We start from the raw sequence: 22,492 nt of genomic DNA on the forward strand, positions 1-22,492 counted from the left end.
GTACTCAGCTCTGGAGCAATGGAATAAATCAGAGTTGTTGAGTCTCAGATTTTATCCCAATGTTAAAGACGTTCTATAATATCAGACTGATGAGCAACTAACTGCTGGTGGGTGCAGTGATGTTAATTAATTGGTGGTATTTAAAACACATTTGAGGTTTCCTTTCACCAGGCCACTGAAAGAGCCCTGTTCAGTTCTTAGCCAAACCAAGAAAAGAACAGAAATGGAGCTTACATTTTATAACCAGGGAAGAGTAGCTATGGCTACTCCTTTGAAGCAAATGTGTTCTATAAATGTATTTACACTCTAGAGAAAACTCAGATCTGGTCAATTAGACTTTTATTTCAGAATTTGTATCTTCACTGAAGGAAATACTTCAGAGACTCACAAAACCCCAGAAATGGAGGACACCCTGAAGAACCATTTCATTCATTCCTCTGTAAACCCTTCATTTATTCTATGTATTACTCTATATGTAGATAAAATTATACTGTTCAAGAAAGAAATACAGTATACCTCTCTATTCCTTAAATATATTAATAGATGAGTGTTAACAACCCCATAGCCTATTTTTTGTGTCATTTTAACTCAAATTTACCCAAATTGTGACTGTGCTAGTCTCTTTTCAGATGCCTGTGACTCGTTTGCCTGATTCCTTTAGCCCTTCCCTCTAGGATATCAAGTTCTAGAATTCCCACTGAACTTCCAATCATGCTCTACAAATTCTCTACACATAGCCTCACATTTCAGAGTCTCCTCTGTACTCCAGATCAACTGCCTCTTAGATATCTCCTCCTGGGCATCAAATTCAACCTCTTCCCACCATGTTAATCCTCTTCCAATAATTTCTTATGTTCATGAATGGCACCATCATGCATTCATTTGCACTAACCAGGAAATTAACTCTATATCCGCTTCTTCTTTATTCCATAATCAAACACTCACCAAGATTCTGTCCCCTAAAAATGTTGTGAATTCATCCATTGCTATTTCCATTATCCCCAGTCCAAAGAGCTATCCACTCTCTTGTCGATACTGTAAGAGCCCAATCTCCTCCACAGCAGCCAGAGTAATCTTTTTTTTTTTTTAATGTTTATTTGTTTTAGAGAGAGACACAGAGTGTGAGCGGGGGAGGGGCTGAGAGAGAGGGAGACACAGAATCCAGAAGCAGGCTCCAGGCTCTGAGCTGTCAGCACAGACAGAGCCCAACGTGGGGCTCAAACTCATGAACTGTGAGACCAGGACATGAGCCGCAGTCAGACGCTCAGCCAACTGACTGAGCCACCCAGGCACCCCCAGAGTGATCTTTCAAAAACATATCACATCATAGCATTTTCCTGCATAAGACCCATCAGTGACTCCACAGGGCTCTCAGAATAAAGACCCCTGTCTTCAAGGTCCTGAAAAACCAAACCCCCTCTCCCCAAACCAAGCCTCACCAGTCACACACTGAGCTGCTGTCCCCCTCACCTACAGCTTCTTCAATTCTTCAGCTTCCTTCTTACCTGAGAGCCTTGCACATACTGTTCCCTCTGCCAGGAATGCTCTCCACACCCTTCATCCTTCAGAGCTCACCTTCCTCACCTCCCACAGTTTCTGCTCTCGCTATTACACTCTCACACAGCATTCATCCTGCACTTGATCTGCGTTTCACATACCACAACTCTTGGCATGCATAAAATTATTTGATTAATTGTGTTGTTAATTACCCCTTATCTATGGACTACGTCTGCCTTACTCACTGCTCTATCACCAGTGCCCAGCACCAAGCGACTTGCACATAGTAGACATTCTATGTTCTAGTAACATTCTGGTAAATGGTTGACTTCTTCCATCACACAGCAGCTTATCCTTTCCATTCTTCTTGCCCCTCCCTTCACTGCCAAATGTCCTTAAGACTGGCCTCTATTATCTGCCCCAGCTCCACTCCTACTCACTTGTCAACCCACAGAAATGTGAGGTCCTCGGCTACCACTCCAATGAAACCGTTAATGCTGAAGGTCGCCAGTGAAAGCTGACGATCTGATGGGCTTTTCCTAGACTGACTCCTACTAACCATCTCTGTGACATTTGACAGTGTGGACAACTCCCTCCTGTTACCTTTATGCAAAAAAAAAAAAAAAAAGGCAAGGAGTAGCTTCTTTGCTCCCAGCCCTACAATTAAAACAGGATCCCCTCTCTCATTGCATCCAGTAAGTCAGTCAAATCAGTAATCACAAATATATGCAACCACAGCCATGTAGGTGCCAAGAAACAAAGAGATAGGAGAGTCTCAAAGGTGGGGATTCCGAAACTGCTCTGCTCTTCTCCTCCGATTGTGCTTGTTTTACTTCCGCAGCTGAAGTACTGCAGCCCTCTGCATGTCCCCTGATCGGCTGCAGGCCAGGGTTTCTTCCTTATCACGCTGCACTTCTCACGTGCACTCTCTCTCTCTTCCTGTTCTCTGTGCCAACAACTCCCACATCTGTATCTTCAGGCCTAATTTTCCAACCACTTCTTGGATATCTGCAGGGTGTTCCCCAGGCGCCTAAAAAATGGTGCATTCCAAAACAAATCAGAGGTCTCTCCCCAGTCCTTCTTCTGCTGTTGCCTCTCTCACCAGTCACCTGAACTAGAAATGAAATTCCTGTGAGATCTTCCTCTCCCGTCCCCTCACCTCCACAGCAGTCAAGGAGTTGTCCCGCTTCTGCCTTCTAACCATAATCGGACCTGTTCTCCGCGCCCAGTGCCATGACTTTTGTCCAAACGTTCGTCAGCAGCTCCTCTGCATTACTGCTATCGGCCTCCTCCCTGCACCCCTTCTTCCACGCTTCCCCTACTCTGATCGTCTGCTTTGCTACCATCCACGTTTAATGTGGCCATGTTATTGGCCTGTTTAAAAGTCTCCGGTGTCTTTAAGACAGAGTCCACATTCATTAGCTTCATAATCAGATCCTACTACCTCTCCTGTCTTACTCTTTTCATTCATTCATCTTATAAATATTCATTGAGTACCGAGTCTATAGCAAGCAGTATTTTAGGCACTGGAGATAAAGAAGAAAATACAACGATGTCGTCATCAAGACCCACACTCAAGTGCTGTAATACACATCACACCTACCACACACACACACACACACACACACGCACACACCTGGCCTCTAGCAACGTGAAATCTCTCATCATTTTCTACGTGCCCCGTGTTTGTTCAGACTTTTATATAATACCTCTACTGGCTGAAAGACTCTTTCCTTCCTCTCCGACATAGTTGCACTCCCTGTAGACTCAACACTCAAACTTAACCTCTACGGAGCCTGTGGGAATTCCTCAGACACAGTTAGACACACTCCCTTCTCTACATGTCAAACCACTTTGAACCCATCTCTCTCACGCGTACTTCCTTTTTATTTGTCTGTCTCCATCACTAAACTGTCAGCCCTTCAAAAATAAAATATCATCTTTTTCTAGTGCACATCCTCCACACATTTTGCACTAACCGTATGAATTGAAAAATAAATGAACCAATATGATCCACTATGGCTTGTAGAGGAGCAAGGGTTCACAGACTATACTGTGCATTAGAATTAGCTGAGGGTCTTGTTAAAATACCAATTCTGATTCATTAAGCCGGGGGTGAGTCCCAAGAATGTGCATTTCTACCATGCTCCCAGGGGAATGCTGATGCAGCCAGCCTAAGGACCATACATACTTTGAGGAGCAAGGCTTTAGAACTTAGTGATCAGAAGACCCAGAAAGTGAAGCTGGCTGGGAAACCATTCCCGTGGAAATTAAGCAAACACCAAAAGATAGTTCTGCTTCACATCTTGTCTATCAAGTCTGCATGACATCTTGACAGCAGCCAGCTTCCTGAAATACGGGGGTGAAACACCACTGTTGTGGACTTTGCCCAGTTAGACAGCCCACGCTGCATTCTACACATCTTCTGGGAAGCCCCAACTGAGCTCATTCGCCAGCTCTGCTTGTCGCAAAAGCCCAATGCCTGTCTTTGTTTCCAACTCTGCAGATGGCTCAAATGTGTTCCCTTGTCATCTCTAGCATGGACACAGGCCCCCAGACTTCCCTGCCAAGAATCAGCGGCAGAGGACAGCTCAGTTCCTCTTGAACTCTCCATGTTCTAAGGCAACAGCCCTGGCTGCCATTCAGGGCGTCACTTTTCAAGCCACCCTGCCCCATTGAGAGGGGCCTTGGCACTGGCTCGTTGCCCCGCCTGGCCAGCACACCTCTCCTCTCGGCCCACAACCTCTGCACTCTGCCAGTAGCCTGCAAGCACTCACAGGAGCCGTCTGAAAGGCGATCCCAGTTTTAGTTAAAATTTTTCCTACCCACAGAATTCTGAGATGCTACTGGGGATTTACAAGTTGTTTTAAGGCTGTTTTAAAGATAAACCCATGGTATTTACATAGATATATGGGCCTGTGTAAAGGACTGTGTGGTTCTTTATAAAAGATGCAGTATAAATGTTCTTGTATTACTAGAAGGATTATATAAAAGATGTTAAAACATATTTCAACCAAGCAGTGGTATAGATGGCCACAGAATATAATGTATCCATTGTCAAGAAATCCCCACCAGAGACCTCTGAAATCTTACATTGATTGAGTTGTGCTGGACTTGCAGCACATTGAAAATTTTCCAAACGGTAAAATATTAAATATACTCTTTTTAAAAAATATTTACCAGTTAAACACTAAAGTACTGTAACGGGCTGACCTTTCACAGCAGCTTTGTTCTACTTTTCCAAAAGCAGCCAGAAAGGGATTGTTTTCTTTTAAAGCTTTGTTTTGTCTTTTAGAAAAAAAGAACCAACTTATTTTGAGCATACTACCCACCCACCCCCCCCTCCGCCTATGCAATAACATCATAATGGCAGAATAATCACGGTAAACAATGCCCTGGGGATTTAGCTGGCTACAGCAGGGGACTCTAGGAGCCAATTTCAGTGCTTTTCTTAACTACATCATTGCATTTTTGTCTGCTAGTGGATAAGAAGAGTCTCCTTTTAGAGCAGGTTGATGGAAAGTGCTAATTGTTGACACATTAGCTAATTGTTATGATTAGCCTCTGACTTTTTTTTTCTTCTAAAAGTCAAGATCTCAACTGTGAAGTATGAAGATGCTTATTACAACAATGCTATGAAAACATTCAAACAATGAAAGGCTAATCTTCAGAAGCATTCAATCCGGTGGCAACTAGACAGCCGTGCCTTTAAAGAACAGACAACCATCAGGAAAAAAAAAAATATCCTAACTGCCGCATCCACCCAATATTTCAGACATAAGTGTTCTGGGTTATCATTAATGATCTGTTTTTACAAATTCACTATGTCTTTGGAAAGTTGAAGTAACTCCAAACCAAATAAACCCTGTGCAAGCCATAATGGTCCACTGACAATTGCAGCAGCTTGGAATTCATGATAATGTGAACCTGTAAGGTACCACGCTTAGGTGTTTCTCTATTTTCTAAAAACCAACGTGGGGTATTTGAAATCGGGGTCATTCTCAGCTACAGTTCAACTTGGGAAAACAACTAAGTATGAAGACTAGAATGTGCCCATTCTTTAATATTTACAGAAAAGGAAGGAGAAGAAATCAAGTAGAGAGAAAAAGTAGCAAGAAACCAAATTGCAGGGTTCAATTCTTGGCTCTGGCCATTGAATGAGTCACTATTCTGTGCCTCATCCAGCTGACTTGTAAGTGCAAGCAAATATTTACCATTTGCTATAGGAATATCCTGGCTTCGTATACATATATTATTTGACTGAATTTCAACTTTTAAAAATTCAGACATATTAAAAAATCAATGCACCACTCTATCCCAGTGTTCATTTTATAGTTTAACAAATGGAGAAAATACAGTCTTCTTAAATTATTCTTGTTTATAATCTTCCCTAAATAACATAATCAAGTTTTACAATCCACTCATTAGTCAATATCTTTACATTTTTCTTCCTTCAGTGTTATTCGTTTTTTTAAACTTTAAGTATCTGCATCCTTAAAATGTGTGTGTGTGTGTGTGTCTGTGTGTGTGTGTGTGTGTGTGTGTGTGTGTGTGTGTGTTTTAAACAACCTACCTTTGTTTATACATAGCTTAAGTATTTTGAGTAACTCGGTTACTAACTAGTTGACCCATTTGGGGTTGTTTACAAGATTAAATGTGATAATATCTTAATGTGGCTAAAGCAATGCTTAGCACATAGCAAGCACCTAATAAATGTTCGCTGCCTTCAGCAGCAGCATCAAAGTGACAAGTAAGTGGTCAAATAGACTTGCATTTATGAAAAAAAAAATGGTATAGGTTCCTAGTTTAACCTAATATGTGACACAGCACTGCACATGAAAGAAAGAATTATTAATAGCTACTAAATTTTTTTGGTGCACATGCAAGTCAACCCTTTACTGAACACCTATTACACAGTAGGCTGCCTACTACGGCTTATATTAGGGTTCCGTCTACATAGACAAACTGAGCTCTAGTTACAAGTGATAATAATAAAACACTTTAGTCTCTCAATTTAAATGCCCCCAGGGTAGAATCTTTAGATCCTAAAAGGAAGATAAGGCTAGAAGAAACAAAGGAAAGAGGGAAATCTTGGAATATATATATATATATATATATATATATGCAGGCATTATAAATGTTTGCCTTTACTAAACACACAAATTAAGACAGTAACACAAAACCAAGATAGTGACGAAATCTTTCTATCCTCAATGTGTGATAGTTAAATGAATAATAATTTATCTTTCTCCCTTGTTTAAATCTTGTCAAGCTCTTTCTGCTGCACAGTTTCAACCAGCTATTTCAAATTTTACTTTGCAGTGTTGCAAACAGCGTAACGGGAAGCCACTCTTTTCTTGTTCTGGTTCTCCATTCAACACGAGTGTTGTCGGGCTGAGACTCCGTACTGACTCCCAAGTCATGCCAGAGACACAGCCTGAAAGTGTCTCCTTCATTTCCCCCCAACATATCTCCTACCCCTTCCCGTGCCCCAGCTTCTTCTACCCTGGATTTTATCACAACCCTAGTGCCTGCTCTACCAACTATTTTACTTCTACTTTCTTTTCCCAATCTCCTGTTTTTGTTTTTTAAGTTATCTTAACAGGAATGATTTGAAATTTACACATACATGGACATCAAAATTCTCACCCTGGTGAAAATATGTTTAAAAGTAAAGCTTCAGGGGCGCCTGGGTGGCGCAGTCGGTTAAGCGTCCGACTTCAGCCAGGTCACGATCTCGCGGTCTGTGAGCTCGAGCCCCGCGTCGGGCTCTGGGCTGATGGCTCAGAGCCTGGAGCCTGTTTCCGATTCTGTGTCTCCCTCTCTCTCTGCCCCTCCCCCGTTCATGCTCTGTCTCTCTCTGTCCCAAAAAAAAATAAATAAACGTTGAAAAAAAAAAAAAAAGTAAAGCTTCAGGTGAAGGAAGCTCTATGTTTAAGAGGGTTTACTGTGGGCAGAATAAATGAAGTTATTATTTTAAAAGAAAATGCAATATTGAATTGAGCCAGTAACTTATTTTCCAGTTGAATTCAACTTGTTTTCTTACCAAAATATAGATTTGTTCTAACTGTCACATGTATCATTGTTATAATGCTTTTGTTTCTAATTCTTTTAAAACTTTATATACAAGAACACAGCTATATATCACTGTATATACTCTTCTGCATTGGGGGGAATTCCCATCCATCCATCATTTTACTTTAAGGAAGAATAACACAGGAACAAAATCCCTGAATATTTTAACATATTCCCTGAAAATGTATTAATGACTTTACAACATGACTATAAAATACACAATCTTCTGCAAATGTTCAAGTATGTGCTGGGTAGCAGGTCTATTTAAAAATACATCTTATCTCCTATATCAACCTCCTCCATCTAATACATGAGGAAAGTAAAACTTGGAGTAACAAAGAGACTTTCGCAGTGTACATATCAGATGGTGGCATACCCATGGAGTTTGTACACGTCACACCTTTCATGGAAAGAATAATGATACAAGGCATGGCCACCTCAAGATCCAGCTCTCCTGATGGTGTTTTGGACTGGATCCAAACACACCAGACATGAGACAAATTATTACGAACGAGCCAGTAAGCATTCTATTTCACCATCTCCAAATTTGAAAGAAAAAAAGAAAGAAAGAAAGAAAGAAGAGAGAGGAGGGAGGAGGGAGGAAGGAATAGAGAGGAGAGGAGAGGAGAGGAGAGGAGAGGAGAGGAGAGGGGAGGGGAGGGGAGGGGAGGGAAGGGGAGGGGAAGGAAGGAAAGAAGGAAGAAAAAATGAAGAAAGAAAGAAAGAAAGAAAGAAAGAAAGAAAGAAAGAAAAGAGAGAAGGAGGGAGGAAGAGAAGAGGGAGGGAGGTAGGAAGGAATAGAAAGGAAAGGAAAGGAAAGGAAAGGAAAGGAAAGAGGAGAGGGGAAGAGAGGGGAGGGGAGGGGAGGGGAGGCAGGAAGGATGGAAAGAAGGAAGGAAAAATGAAGAAAGAAAGAAAGAAAGAAAGAAAGAAAGAAAAAGAAAGGAAGGTAAAATGATAAAATTCAACCTAGGTTGATTATAAATAAGGGTTTGTAATAGGTTTCTGGTGTGTCCTACTTCCAAATCTTTAGGGTGTGTCCTAAATTCAATGACTGATATCCTTATAAAAAGTAGGAGGTAGATTTGAGACCCGGAGACCCAGAGGGAAAGGCCCAGAGGAAACAACAGAGGCAGAGATTGGTACCATGCAGCTCCAGGGCAAGAAACGCCAATGATTTGCCTGCAGCCAACGGAAGGCAGCCGGGAAAGACACACACAACAGATTCGCCCTCAGGGCCTCCAGAGGGAACCAGCCCTGCAAATACCGCAGTTTGGGCATCCAAAACTATGAGAAAATAAGTGCGTATTGTTTTAAGCCACCAGGTTTATGGTAATCGGTTATGGCAGTCCTAGGAAACCACACACTCACAGTCAAGATTTACTCAGGGTCGCCGTGAAGGTCAAATGAGACGATGGGAAGGCAACGAGCACAATGCTCAGTGAAAGCTCCTTTACCCGCTCTCCTCCTCCGGTCAGTGAGAATGGGTATGTTGTAGGTTCTCTCCTGCGGTGGACTCTGGCTGGCCAGTGAGCATCCTTATAGGACCGGAGCTCCTCCCTCCTTCCTCCTGCCGGGAAGGGCCGGTCCTCCTCAGGACATGTCAGTGCCAGCCTGTTTGGTCCGGGCTTTTCTTCCTAACTGCCTGCCTGGCTTCCCTAATGTTGCCCTTGCCTCCTCAACCCACTGGTAGCACAACATACAGCTCTCTAGAGAGGGCTGGGCTGGGCAGCCGGACACTGTTCTCACAGTCCCAGCTCATCACTGTCCCCCTGGATGACTACTGCCATCCCTTCTGTGGCCTGACACATAAGCCAAAAGATTCCACAGATTCAGCATACTTCTCCCTTTGCGTTTATTTACTCTTCATTTACTATTTTCTTTGAGAGCTCAATACCAATGTAGTAACACCTTTCCAATCCAACTTCATTCACTTGTTATCTCCTTTTAGAGAAAAGACGATATATATATTTGTGTATACATACATACATATATATTTTTGTATATATATATATGTGTATACACATATATATATATACACATATATATACACATATATGTACATATATATATATCACTTATTTTTAATTTTTTTTCTTTTCTTTTGTATTTCCTCTAAAAGATACATACTCTAATGGAAAGAACAACAGGGAGCCAGACCTTACTCAAGGCCTAGAGAGGCGACTAACAATGAGCCTACACACCAAAGCAAGACACAAAAACAAACAAACAAAAAACCAACGGAAAAAAAACTTCTAAAATACTGTGGAGTGGATTTTGTGGTTTGAAAACCTAATGTGAAGTCACTTATTTTCAAAATTCCACCTTTTTCTCTAGTTAATCAAGCAAGAACATGTGAGCGAGCAGACACGGCCAGCTTGTTTGCCACTGGTCTATTTCCTCCCATTTCCCTAATCTCCCATGTGCAAAGGAAAGAAAAGCAGCAGATGTATAAATAAATATATATATATATCATATCTTATATATACCATATGTATGTTTTATATATATTTCATAAATATACCCCTATTTCACTTATTCAGATGCAATTAATAAATACAACAAAGGCAAAGCATGGTTAGTTCCTTGGAAGACATGCTCTCAAATTTAAATTCTCCCTTTTGCAGAAAAGAATAAACCTCCTCCACCCCTTTCTTGTTTTTTCTTTGATTCAGGTAAATAGCTTGATAACCTGAAAGCCATACAGTCATATGAAAGGGAAAACAGACAGGCATCCCATTCAAATGCAGACATGCAGATGCAAGAGAGGGCAAGGTTTATATTCTTGCATGAATACAGACAACCTTCAGCATTCTGACCAAAAAGGAAAGGAGAGGAGACAGGAAGTATCATTAATTAGACATAATTTGATTCCTTGCTCTGTTAGAGGCACTTTACATGCATTACAACATTTGCTCCTCGCGGTGCCTCTGAAGCAGGAGATGTTATTGTCATTTATGTTATTTACAAATGCACTAACTGAGGCTCAGAAGGCTTAAGTAGCGTGGGTCACACATAGTTGGGTGATAAATACACAAAACTGACACCTGCCTCCTTATAACTTCTCCTTTGCACGTTGAGAGGTACCGTACAAGAAAGGATTCAGGAGTGACTGAGAAAACTGGACATAGTCGTTTATATGTAGCTGACCAAACAGCCTTAGAGAGAGAGAGTTTCATGGTAAGTACAGGAAAAAAACTTCCTGTGCTGAAATCTGACTGCAACATGAGTTAAATCCATTGAAACTTATCCGGATATCAAAAGACAAGCTTTGCATACACCAGTTCTGAAAGCTTTGAAACCCTAGTCATGAAGCGGCAGGTGTGGGCTCTGGTAAATTGTTCTGAAGGATAAGCACACTCCCCCGGTGTCACAGTGCCACAGCTTGCCCAGATTTTCCATGTTCTCTCTATCCCTCATCTGCTTGAGACCTACCTAGTCGGGGAGGAGAGAGCACAGAAAAAAATCACATGTCCTATTTAAGGTCAGTAAAGCCTAGTTTTCCTGAACTAAGTGTTCTCATGAGAATCAATAGCTTCTGTGCTGGTACCTTGATGCTTGTGGGCTCATGAATCCAACCAGTGGGTATTGACTAAGGAAGCCCTCCAGGCAGGGCACTGAAAGAGCTTTTGCCTTTAGAGAGCTTGCAGTTTAGCGGGCAAAAAACACATCAACCCACCACAAAGCAACTACAATTGTACTCTTACCCTTCTGACAAGAATTCTGTCAGAAAACAAGAGAAATCTCTATAGGCTGGAGAGATGGGAGAAGTGGGAGGGAGGGCCTGGCTGGAGAGAGAACCTGAAGGCTGAGGATGGGGATTTGGGTAGGGACAGAAGTAGGTTGGGGAAGCATAACTGGTATTGAAGACAATATAAAATTAGTATAGCTTATGTGGTGGGCAGAGAAGGATATACCAAACAAAACCAGTAAATTCACTGATGTCGCTAACGGGTCTTTTCCAAAAGCCAAAATGCCCTGTTTACACCCTGTACTTAACTCACCTCCTCCTTGACAGGCTCATGAGAAGAAAATTTCTGACATGGGACCATTAAAAGCTCACTTTACGTTCCACAAATACATTTGCCTCCTTTCACAGCTGTTTACACAGAGGGTAAACAGCCTTTGCTTCAAGATGAAATGCAATTGTCACCCATTTCAATGAGGTGAAACAGTGGTTGAAAGGTGCTGGCAGGGTATGACTATCAGCCCTCCAAGTGAAGGAACAGAACCAGGCTGCCCCAAGACAAGAAGCTCAAGATGGCTTCTGGTAAATTTCCACGTTCTACCTAAGGAAGTGCCATCTGCTTGTCCTTAAGAAATATACATCTCAGGGGCGCGCCTGGGTGGCGCAGTCGGTTGAGCGTCCGACTTCAGCCAGGTCACGATCTCGCGGCCCGCGAGTTCGAGCCCCGCGTCAGGCTCTGGGCTGATGGCTCGGAGCCTGGAGCCTGTTTCCGATTCTGTGTCTCCCTCTCTCTCTGCCCCTCCCCCGTTCATGCTCTGTCTCTCTCTGTCCCAAAAATAAATAAAAAACGTTGAAAAAAATTAAAAAAAAAAAAAAAAAAGAAATATACATCTCAGGGGCACCTGGGTGGCGCAGTCGGTTAAGCGTCCGACTTCAGCCAGGTCACCATCTCGCGGTCTGTGAGTTCAAGCCCCGCGTCAGGCTCTGGGCTGATGGCTCAGAGCCTGGAGCCTGTTTCTGATTCTGTGTCTCCCTCTCTCTCTGCCCCTCCCCCATTCATGCTCTGTCTCTCTGTCCCAAAAATAAATAAACGTTGAAAAAAAAAATTAAAAAAAAAAGAAATATACATCTCAGTAGACATAACCAAACAAAATCCTTGGAAGCTTGCTTCTTAAAGCAAAGAGATCTGTGGATACAATTATACATACAATTCGCCACAGCTCACAAAATTTTATGACTACATAGACCCTGAACCAAAACAACAGAGTAATTATGTAAAAATGAAAATTTCCACCAGATTCTTGGCATGGAAAATAAATGTAGTCTCTACAAATGAGAGATAGCTTGTTTTTCCTTTTTAAATTATGTCTATACTGGGGTGGAAGGCCACTGTCAGTCATGGAACTAGTTGACAATTAGTTACACCCAAATCCCCCAACTGGAGAGTTCCTTGGTCCTGTACATCTTGGCTCCCTATCCAATGTCTACCTCATCATGCTCCATTCTGTCCTCTGGTCTTGACAAATCTAGTACTGAGTGAAAGTCCTCCCTAGAAGTTTGATAGTAGTGGCCAAAAGAGAAAAAAAAAAAAAAGTAATAGAAGAGGAGAACAGCCATCTATAATTTAAAAACGGGGGTATGAGGGTCAACTTTGAAAAGTCAAAATTTCTATCAACTCTGGAAAATAGAAACCAAGTCTCATTTGCTTTGTTTTATGCAGGCCTAATCACAGTACCTCAGACACAGTGTCTCAAATATTTGTGGACAACTGTAAGCCTCAACTATGAATACTAAGTTCAAATGATTGCATTTTCTTTTTCAATTGAATAAGAATGAAGTAATCACCAAGTATTGTATCTTAAATATTGTATCTTCAATGGTGCAGCCATTTTGGAAAACAGTTTGGCAATTTTTCAAAAAGTTAAACCTACAGTTACTACATGACCCAGTTCAACTCCTAGTTACATAGCCAAAAGAAGTGAAAACATGCCTACATAAAACTTTTTCACATGGGGCGCCTGTGTGGGTGGCTCAGTCGATTAAGTGCCCAACTCTTTTCTCAACGTTTTTTTTTTTTTTGTTTTTTTTTTTTTTTTATTTATTTTGGGGACAGAGAGAGACAGAGCATGAACGAGGAGGGGCAGAGAGAGAGGGAGACACAGAATCGGAAACAGGCTCCAGGCTCTGAGCCATCAGCCCAGAGCCTGACGCGGGGCTCGAACTCACGGGCCGCGAGACCGTGACCTGGCTGAAGTCGGACGCTTAACCGACTGCGCCACCCAGGCGCCCCAAGTGCCCAACTCTTGATTTTGGCTCAGGTCATTCTCACAGTTCCTGAGATTAAGTGCTACGTCAGGCTCTGTGCTGACATCATGGAGCCTGCTTGGGATCCTCTCTCTCTGCCTCTCTGTCTGCCCCTCCCCTGTACACACACACACACACACACACACACACTTGCACTCCCTCTCAAAATAAATATATAAAAACGTAAAAGAAAAGCTTGTTCACAAATGTTCACCACTCTATCATTCATAATGATCAAAAACATAGAAACAACCTAAATGTCCATCAACAAGATGAATGGATAAACAAAATGTAATGCACCTACAAAATGAAAAATTATTCAGCCATAAAAAAGAATGAACTTGTGATATGACACAATATGGATGAACCGTAAAAGCCTCATATTAAGTAAAAGAAGGTAGACCTACATACTGTCTGATTCCACATATTGTATGGCCAAAAGGCCACTTACTGTATGATTCCATTTACCCGAAATTTCTAGAATAGGCCAATCCATAAAGACAGAAAGTCAGTTCATGGTTGCCAGGAGCTGGGGGAAGGGGGAATGGGGGAGTGACTGTTAATAGGGATGGGGTCACTTTTGGGGAGAACTGCATACTTTAAAAGGATGAATTTTATGATATATCCATTGTATCTCAATAAAAAAATTGTGAAAAACCCCTCAATGAAGAAACTATAGTTAGGACTTATGTTTAGTTCTTCAGTAGTGATAAAAACTACTGATATTCCATGTATCTTTTTTCTTTGTCAATAAATGTTAGAAAACTTACTGGAGTTCTTCATATATATAAAAAAACTAAACATTCTTCAAGCATTTGTTATATTATATAATTAATCCCATCATAATAGCAACAATAATAACAATAATAATATTAATAATTATAAAGACCAATATTTAGTCTTTAATTTAAATGCTTGCTATGGCACTATTAAATGTTACCAGTCACTGTTCTTAGTACTTTACATGTATTAACTCTTAAAAGAGTTAAAGGTACTATTCTTATCTCCATTTTATATAGAAAACTGAGGCACAGAGGGCTTATCCAAGGTCACACAGCTAGTTAATTTGAAGCCAGTATCCAAGCCCAGGCAGCCTGGTCCAGAGCTGACACTCATAATCACCATTCAATTCCACGTTTAATAAAAATAGGAAAAGTATTAGAGCTAGATGAGTCACTGCAGGACCTAATCTAGAGATTTGGCTATATTTTCTCACACACAAGCTCTGCAAGCCTGATCTCCTGGTCTGTGTCTCCTGATCACTAAAGTGAGGATACCGGGCAGCACCTCTCCACAACCCCAACCACTCTGAGTCTCTGCAAGTCTGTACCTAAGTCAATGGGGGAAACCAAGAAATATTCAGATGCAAATATTCTATGATGGGCATACTGGGTATACCAGGAACTTTGAGCTTATAGTATTTTATACAAAACAACTAGAAAGTTTAGGATTAAACAGCTGAAAAGGCTTCAGGGACTAAAGGACAGGATTGGTAACCAGGCACTTTTTTTTTCTAATATAAGAAAAGGAAATTCTGTTCACTGTCCCTTATCATCAAAAAAAATCATTCATTACATAGTTTTTGCTTCCTGGAATATAATTCCATGATATCTCTCATTCAATCCTCAACAGATAAATGCTGAAAACCTCCTGTTGCCAAGCATCTTTCAGGCACTAAGGATACAATAAGAAATAAGGCAAAAAAGGGCTGCAGCTCATTTTTGAAGGGGAGGAGGGAGATAATGATAAGCAAGTCAACAAATCAATAAACAAGATAATTTCAGATGGTGACAGGTGCTAAAAAAAATAAGTCAGGGTGACTCAATGGTAATTGGTTGCTTCAATATCTGATAAAACCTAGTCTGTAGATAAGCAGAGATTTTGGTATATTTTGTTCACCTTAGACCAAGTGCCTAGAAGAGCACTCAATAAATATCAAATGAATGAATGAATAAATGAATGAATGAATGAATGAATGAACAAATGATAAGTAAATGGTGTTCTCCACATTGTGGCAGAGACTGCTAGCTAATCACTAAGGCAATTTCTACTTTCTTCTGGGCTCATAGCTAGATTACATGTATTAGTTTCCAAGAGTTACCATAACAAAGTAGCTCACACTGGATGGCTTAAACAACACCAGTCTATTTTCTTACAGTGTGGAAGCTAAAGTCCAAGATCAAGATGTCAGCAGGCTTGGTTTCCCTTAAGGCCTATCTCCTTGGCTTGCAGATGACTAACTTCTTACTGTGTCCTTACATGACCTTTCTTCTGTGCATGCACATCCCTGGTGTCTCTTTGTATGCCCTAATCTCCTCTTCTTATAAGGACACAGAGTGAATTAAGGTCTACCCTAACAGCCTCATTTTAACTTAACGATCTCATTAAAGGCTTTCTCTCCAATACAGTCACACTGGAGGTCCTGGGGATTAGGACTTCACCATATGAATTTGGGAAGGACATAATTCCATCCATAACATTACATTTCCCAGCTTTCTTTGCAGGTAGGTAGAAACTAGTCACAGAGGTGGTGTGTGTGTGTGTGTGTGTGTGTGTGTGTGCGTGCGTGTGTGTGTGTGTATATACACACACACACACACGCACGCACACACACACACACACACACAGTGGAATACTACTCAGCAATGAAAAAGAATGAAATCTTGCCATTTGCAACAACATGCATGGAACTGGAGGGCATGATGCTAAACAAGTCAGTCAGAGAAAGACAGATATCATACAATTTCACTCACATGTGGAATTTGAGAAACTCAGCAGATGAACATAGGGGAAGGGAAGGAAAAACAAGATAAAACCAGAGAGAGAGGCAAACCATAAGAGACTCTTAAATACAGAGAATAAAACTAGGGTTGATGCAGGGGGTGGGTTAAATGGGTGATGGGCATTAAGGTCGGCATTTGTTGGGATGAGCACTGGGTGTCATATGTAAGAGATGGATCACTGGGTTCTACTCCTGAAGCCAAGACGATACTGTATGTTAGCTAACCTGAGAATTAAAAAAAATTAAAAAATAAAAACTAATCATAGTGGGGCACCTGCCTGACTCAGTAAAGCATGTGGCTCTTGATCTCCAAGTCATGAATTCGAGCCCCATGTCAGATATAGAGAGAGCTTACTTAAAAACAAACAAACAAACAAACAAACAAACAAACGTAGTCACAAGGCTGCAGCCAGTGGAATTTGAGCAGAAGTACTATGTGCCAGCTCCTGGTCTGATCCACAAAAACCTCCACACATAATCGTCCATGCTGTTCCCCTATCTGCTGGCAGGATATTGACACCCAACATGACACTGAAAGCTACAAGGTGAACATGACAAAGCCTCCAGGAGCCTGAGTCCCTGAAAATGGTGAAGCAGTGCCTCCCTGACAAAGGCATACTTTGGACTATTATATAAGAAAATAAACATACACTGGGATTTGTTTATTATAGAAGTAGCCTATCTTAACCAATATAACCTCCATTACACCTTCAAATCTCTTTAGTCTTTCCTAGTAACCTTCTGTTATTCAAGATAAAGAGCTTTTTTTTTTAAGAGTTCCTCACAGAACTAGATGTCAATCATTTTTTATGCTCCTCTCTTCATAATTTCCTTCCTACCATCCTAAAATACAGAACCCCAGGGGCACCTGGGTGGCTTAGTCGGTTAAGCATCCAACTTTGGCTCAGGTAGTGATCTAGCAGTTCACGGGTTTGAGCCCCGTGTCAGGCTCAGAGTCTGGAGCCCTCTTTGGATGCCATGTCTCCCTCTCTCTCTGCCCCTCCCCTTCTCTCTCTCTCTCCCTCTCTTTCTCTCTCTATCTCTCTCAAAAATAAATAAACATTAAAAAAATTAATAAAAACAAAATAAAATAAAATAGAGAACCCCAAACCAGAGAGAAGCCTCTTAAAACAAGTTTTCACTGGAAACATAGGCAGATTGAGGCCTTAAACATACTATTTATCATGAGATAATACAAAGGCATATAAACCAAAGACTCCCCCAATTCTTAAACCCATGGTTTCAACATCCCAAAAGCTCAGCTTTTATGCACCAACTCAGAATTGCCAACTGCTGCTGTGTTCCTATGCTAAAAATAACAGGGCACCAAGAAGTAGCTGGCCAGGCCAAATCTTGGCTTCAGTACTCCCTGGACCAGGAACAACAAACAAGGTGAAGGAGGTAATGGGGTGGGGGAAGGACCATTCTTCGATGCAGTGATCCCAAGAGCAATGGGAATCCAAAAATAAACATTGGTTGACTCCAGTGCCCTTGAACAAGCATGCAAAGTCACTGAATAACAGAGCCGGCTAATCTAACTGCCAATCTAAACTTTTCCTTCTGGGCTGCTAATGCAGGTGGCCAGACCTTTAATTTCTAAGTAAGTTTACCGGAAGAAATATGATGATTCTATATCATTTGTATCAGTAATGGATGCATCTGACCAATTCTAACATACCTAAATTTTCTTTTAGGAGCCCAGAAATATAACCGAGAGCTTGAGTGGTAAAATACAATCAGCAGCCTCTCTGTTCCTTCCCTTCTTCCTTCCTTCCTTCCTTCCTTCCTTCCTCCCTCCCTCCCTCCCTTCCTTCCTTCCTTCCTTTGTTCATTCATTCAGCATTATTATTCATGCCTAAAAGATGCCAGACACTCTGCTAAGGAGTTGAGATTTGTGAACTAGTGAAATTCCTCAAGGATTTCACAATCTTGGATTTGGGGGAGGAAAGAGAAGTAAAGCACAAATTTCAATACGGTAAATGTTATATCGGCATTACGGCAAGGTACTCCAGGAACACAGAGAAGGAAATGATCAACTCCTTGCCAATAGAAAATGGAGGTGAAAATTAAAATAGAGGCAAGACAAAATTACATAGAATTCATCTACACTTTGTTTTAAAAGAAAGAAGCTTTTATCCAAACAGGACTTTGACAATGTCAAGTAACCACACTGCAGACTCAAAAGCACAAGGGGAAAAAAATCAAGAAATCAAGTTTGGGAGCCATAGAAGGAAGGGAGGAGGTCCTGAACACCCACACTGCATCTCTTGACTTTTTCTCCTGCCTGTGTCTCCAGGATTGACTGCAGAATACAGTATAGCCACTGCCTGGCTCACCACTGTGCATTATACCCTGGAGGACCTGATAGGGGCAAAGTTAGGGGGTAGGGCTGCTGCTGGCAATGGAATAAACCTGAAAATGATGACTATATTGGCTTCTGACCCAGTTTTACTTCCTAAGAAAGTATCTCTCAAGCTTCTGAGGCACCATTTTTCTCTGGTTACTTCCAGTTCCTCCCAGCTAAATCTGCTCCCAAGATTCTCACTAAAGTGCAAAGACACAAATCCTTTAATATGGCCCCACTTCCAATGTATCTCATTCCAGGTTCCATGAATATATGTCCTACCTGTTGAATCACATTTATGGAAACAATTTATCATTTGTCTTCTCCCAACTACATAGGCAACATCTTAAGCTGGATGATAGCCTCTTGAATGACCTATGAAACCAGAAGGCTTTTTAAAAAAGAAAATTAAATTGGAGCGCCTAAGTGGTTCAGTCAGTTAAGTATCTGACTCTTGATCTCTGCTCAGATCATGATCTCATGGTTCTTGAGATTGAGCCCCACATCCAGCTCTGCACTGATAGTGCAGAGGCTACTTGGGATTCTCTCTCTCCCTCTCTCTCTGTCCCTCCCCCATTCGTGTCCTCCCCCCACCCCGTGTGTGTGTGTGTGTGTGTGTGTGTGTGTGTGTGTGTGTCTCTCAAAATAAATAAATAAATATTTTTTAAAAAGAAAATAAAATTGAAGTCTAAGTCATGAACATCATTGATCTAAACCATATATACTTTTTGGTTTTTTTTAAATATTTTAACTTGACTTACTGAAAGCAAGTATCTTTTATAATTGGGATGATAGGTATAATTCTTTTTGGTTGGTGAAATGACAGATTCTTCAAACTTTCTTCAGGGGAGTGACTAGGTCTCAGACTGAGCATGCCATGTCTATGAATGTCTTTTCTTCTTGTCACCTTCCTAGGTTGGTCAATTAAAACTACTAGTAGTTTTCCCTATGACAAGGACATGTATCCAGTGGGAACTGGACTGAAGCCAACACATTAATTTCATGTAATTCAGCTGAATGATTTTATTTCCTCCCAAGACTGACTTGGGGCTTACAGCCAATACATGGTGGTATGTTGATGAAGTTTAGAATATGACCCTCTCTATTGGTCTACTGGATCTGGGCTGGGACAGATCCTCAAATGACTTTATTGGAGGTGAATTCAAGGTAAACCAAAGTTCCTTTAACGAAACTAGTTCAAGCAGATCTCCAGAATCTCTTGAGTCATGGGATAGCTGAACAAAATTAATGTCATGAATGGAGCAGAAGTAGCCAGACTCTAAGGTGGCCCTTCCAGTGTTCACACCCCTTTTGTAATCCCCTCTCATTAACTGAGTATGGGCCGGACTCAGTGACTCACTTCTACCAGGGAGGATAAGAAGTGACAGTGTGTAAGTCAGAGACAAGGTCATAAAGGGCTGCATGTGCCCCCTCCATCATTCCCTGTTGGGGAAGTCACTACCATGGTGTAAGCAGCCCTGTGGAGACGACTGTGTGATGTCATCTCCAACACTCTCCTCTGCTGAGCTCCTAGGATGCTCCCCAGCCTTCCGATGACTGCATTCCCAGGGTAACTTCTGCACCACAACCTCATGAGAGACCCTGAACCAAAACCACCCCACCATGTCCTGCAGTAACCAGAAAAGATAACAAATGCTTGATATTTTAAGCTGTTAAATTTGGGGGACATTTTGTTACACAGCAGTAATTATTACAGGGGCTTAAAGACAACCAGCCCCGGGACAGGATAGGTGCCAAGAATGTGCCCACACCTCCCCCTCCCCCGCTGAGTCTCTCAGAGCTGAGGTGCTTGCAGCCCTATCTTAAATTGTACACAGTCACTCACAAAGCATACAGTGAGCGCCCTCTGTGTGCGGTCAGGATACCAAATGTTAAGGAGAGCAAGAGGATCTTTCCCTTCTGAAAAGCTCATTTTCTTTCTCCTTAGGAACCATCCAGTTTCCTTGTCAAAAAGAGTTTTCAAGGCCACTAAAAATTGAGGCCAACCATTGAACCCCAATCCCAGCTAAGAGTCTGCTGTCTCCCATTATGAAGGAAAAACAGGAGCCGAAGTGGGACTTCATGGAATGTGGTTACCCTCCCTGCCGGTCCCCCTAAGTTTAAATAGAAGCATTCCATTCTGCCCTCTTAAAATTAAGTGCTCTCACAAAGCAGACACTGGAGCATAAAATACCTTTTTACTTCACCTATTTGAATACCAGAGATTTGCCTTAAAGGGCCAGGCAACCTGAAGCTTTTCAACCAAAACAAGGCACCAGATTACTGGAGGCAGATGATATTTCATCTTAAGCATCAAGTATATTGTCCTTTCCATCAGGGATTCTCACAGGACTAACACTAAGTAGTGCCTATTATTACATTAATGATAAATCATTTGCATGTCATTAACAAATTTCACCCAGACAGGGTTAATCCCTCCGTTTATTTTGTTTAACGGCCAACAGGTTTCTTACTCACTGAAGGAAAGGGCAGGAAACTCTGACGTTTTCTTCAATTCAGTCAGTTGAACCAAATACTTATATATATATATATATTTTCCCACCATTACTACTGTCATGCAGCTTCTAGGATAATATACTATTTTTTACATAAAAAAATATTAACTAGGAAAGCTTTCAATTAGTCAAATAGGAAGACAAAAAGACATATACTCAAGGCTTGGCTTGGCTATTGTGAAATGAAGTCATAAGCTGGTCATACAAATACACATTTTCAATAAGAGGATTTTTTTTAAGATTTTTAAAAATAATTCATACCTTTGTTGATTCCACATGCACTATTTGCAATTTAAACATCAGAAAATAATCACTCCAAATGGTTCTCCCTGCTATGATTCACCACGGTGAATGATTCTGCCACTCACAGCAAATAAGAGAATGGTTCAGAATGGCTTTTTTTCCTGCTCCAATAAACTATGACTAGGCATTCAGCAGATTTTTCTTTTGTTTCTTATTATTTTGCAGAGTTGAGGAAAAATATGAAAAATAAAAGAAATAACTGAATGGGCCACTGCTTTCAAAACTTATTTAGTCTTGCTCATTTATGTCAACCCTGTTATAATTCACTTCCATTCTTCTCTTTTTCTGTGTGTTTTCCGTATCGAAGAACACTCACCATGAGATGCCCATTCTCTTTTGGATCTCAGGGCACGGCTTACCTTTTCATATAAAACTCTAAGTGTAAGTGCCCACTGACAAAATGAATGCATGTGGTAACATTAAGGTATTTTATTGGCTTTTCATTCTGGAAATAATTGGCAGAAATCTCCTTTGCTGTATTAATTTCATATCATTAAACCTATCCAGCAAGTATCTCAACATCAATTCAGTCATTCGGGGTCCCAGCCCAGAAAGTTGACTTACATGAAATACCAATGAGGCCTTCTGACAGTTTTCAGCATACTGTTTTGATTAATAGATTTTTAAAATTACTTTTCCTATTTCAGGAGTCTATAGTCATTAGCTACTAAGAGACAGCTAACAGTTCCCTTTATCCTCCTACTCCCATCCTCAGGACTCCAAAAATCATTGTAAAAAGTATTCAACTTGGCAATCCTTAAACCTAGGGGGAAAAGCATCCAGCATCCCTTCCTAAACCTCCAGAAAAATAATAACAATGGATGACAGACCCAGTCATTTTTCACGCCAATGTAGAGAGATATTGATGCCCTACAATTCTCTCTATATATATATGCATGCATGCATGCATGTGCACACACACACATATGCATTTTATATAGAGACTGCAAAGTGAGGAATGTCAACATAGCACCAGCAGGAGC

General features: G+C 41.1%; 1 protein-coding gene across 10 annotated transcripts in view; it reads right to left on the bottom strand.

Moving 5' to 3' along the window:
• Positions 1-22,492, bottom strand: part of MECOM (MDS1 and EVI1 complex locus) — a 562,536-nt gene that overhangs the window by 436,750 nt on the left and 103,294 nt on the right. The window contains exon 1 of one of the 10 annotated variants that reach the window (XM_047875121.1): positions 18,973-18,994. The exons of the other annotated variants lie outside the window; for them this stretch is intronic. The gene's annotated coding sequence lies outside the window, so the exon portion shown is untranslated. Of the gene's footprint in view, positions 1-18,972; positions 18,995-22,492 lie in introns of those variants that run through there. 10 annotated transcript variants of the gene reach the window in all.

Source organism: Prionailurus viverrinus, chromosome C2, assembly GCF_022837055.1.
Source record: "Prionailurus viverrinus isolate Anna chromosome C2, UM_Priviv_1.0, whole genome shotgun sequence".
NCBI classification, from domain to species: Eukaryota; Metazoa; Chordata; class Mammalia; order Carnivora; family Felidae; genus Prionailurus; species Prionailurus viverrinus.